The 1,891-nt window shown below is 37.4% G+C and overlaps 1 pseudogene; it reads right to left on the bottom strand.

Annotated features, from left to right (window-relative positions):
• Nucleotides 1-231: 231 nt before the first annotated feature.
• LOC101567033 lies at nucleotides 232-1,725 on the bottom strand (annotated as a pseudogene).
• Between the last annotated feature and the right edge of the window lie 166 nt (nucleotides 1,726-1,891).

Below are 1,891 nucleotides of genomic sequence, written 5' to 3'. Positions count from 1 at the left end.
ATCCCAGCACTTGGGAGGCTGTAAACAGGCAGACCACTACAAGTCCAATGTAGTAGTGAGACTCTGAACATCCTTTAGACTTTTCCTTAAAATAAAAAGAAAGAAAGAAATATGACTAAAGATCTTAAAATTAAAGCTCATATCGAATTAAAAGATTGAATTGTAAGACAAATGTTAAAATATGGCATATTAGTTTGTAATAATACTGGAAAAGGACAAAATTAGCTCAGACTAAATGAGTATTGCAGTGAAATTTTTTCCTTTTTTCCAATCTATTTGGCACCATGTACAGCGCATAATTTCTGGTCCATCATCAAATGAAAAGGGATCAGAATCATCTGGTTCAGATCTCATCCTATACGTCTTTGTCAACACTTCATTTGTGAAATATTCATTGGGCTCAAAGTGCAATTCTAAGATAAAATTCATAGCTGGCCAGCAACTGAGAATTTCACTGTACTGTCCTTCAAATGCTTCAGAATAGGTTCATAATATTCCTGCACCATGTCACTGAGCAAGTCAATGTTCTTAAAAAGTCACGCAAAATTCAGGAATTCTTCCAGGGTCTTCTTTTTCTTCATCCTTTTTCTTTTCTTTTTTAAATTTTATTTTTTATTTTACTTAATTTATTTGTTCCAGAACTGGGGATTGGACTTAGGCTCTTGCACTTGCCAGGGAAGCGCTTATTCCACTGAGCCATCTCCCTGGGCCCCTCTTCATCCTTTTTCTCATCTTCAATTTTGGCCTTTGCTTTCAGCTCTTCTGAAATCTCAACTACCTCATCTGGTTTCCATTCATATTCTTCTTCTGTAGGTTCATATATTGCATTAATGATCTCAAATTGCTTATCAAATAGAGATTGATCGAGAACAGCATACTTCCTTTCAAGATCATGAATTTCCTCATAGAATTTAGCTTCTACCTGTGCACATTTAGCTTGAAGTTTTTGAGAGCATTCACTCTTCTTTGAACTGCCCTTGGCTAGCTTTCAATGTATCCTCTCTTGAAGGGCTGCAAGAATTTGAGGATGTTGCATCATCTGAATAGTCAGCTGACATGCTTTGATTTTTGTTTCTTCACAGTTTCTTCTACTTCTTCAATATCATCCAAATCTTTTTTATTTATATTAATCTTATTGATAAATAATATGATTTATTATATTATTAATATATTGCATATTGTTGCCTTCATAGTAGTTATTCATAGTATAAGATGCAGACATGGTATCTTGTCTAAACACTATTAGTGCGTATATTTCTGCTCATTGAACTAAGAGAAGGTAGCTGCATATCTATCCTAGCTATTTATTTTTCACCACAAGATGGTCCTTCATTTATGGGTATTGCATTGCCCTTCAAATATTGTAGGTGCGTGAATTCAGCAAAATAATCCAATATAGTTCACTAGTCCACAATAGTAGTGGGTTATCCGCAGGACTGTCAATATCAGAAGCTGTTGCTTTGAGCCTTTTACAGCTCAGCATATTAATATGGCTTTACTTTTTATACCTTGTTTTTATACTTTTCTGCTGGATGGTTAAGACCAAGATAAAGCAAGACCTATATGACAAAAAGTGTAACTTCTGTACCTGAAAAGGTCAGTGAAATCCCCTCAGGATTTACCCTGAAACCCTGTACCGTAGTTTGTAGATCTTTTGTCCCTGTCAACCATGCACAATCCGAATCTTGATCAAGTTCAGACTTCTTTGCTGTCAACGTCTGCCATGTTGTATGTAAGAACCCCAAATACCCGCGGCTCGTGAGGGGAGTCCGGCGCCAAGCTGTGCAGGGAGTGACTCAGGCGGCAGCGCTGGTGGGAGAAGCGGGAAGTGGCGCGCGAGCAGAGAATTCTTAGATATACAGGGACCGGGGACATGGCTCAGTGGAATAAA

This window comes from Octodon degus, unplaced genomic scaffold (assembly GCF_000260255.1).
Source record: "Octodon degus isolate 3935 unplaced genomic scaffold, OctDeg1.0 scaffold00167, whole genome shotgun sequence".
In the NCBI taxonomy this organism is placed as follows: domain Eukaryota; kingdom Metazoa; phylum Chordata; class Mammalia; order Rodentia; family Octodontidae; genus Octodon; species Octodon degus.
The sequence above is the reverse complement of the archived record's forward strand: the minus strand, read 5'-3'. Positions and strand labels throughout refer to the sequence as shown.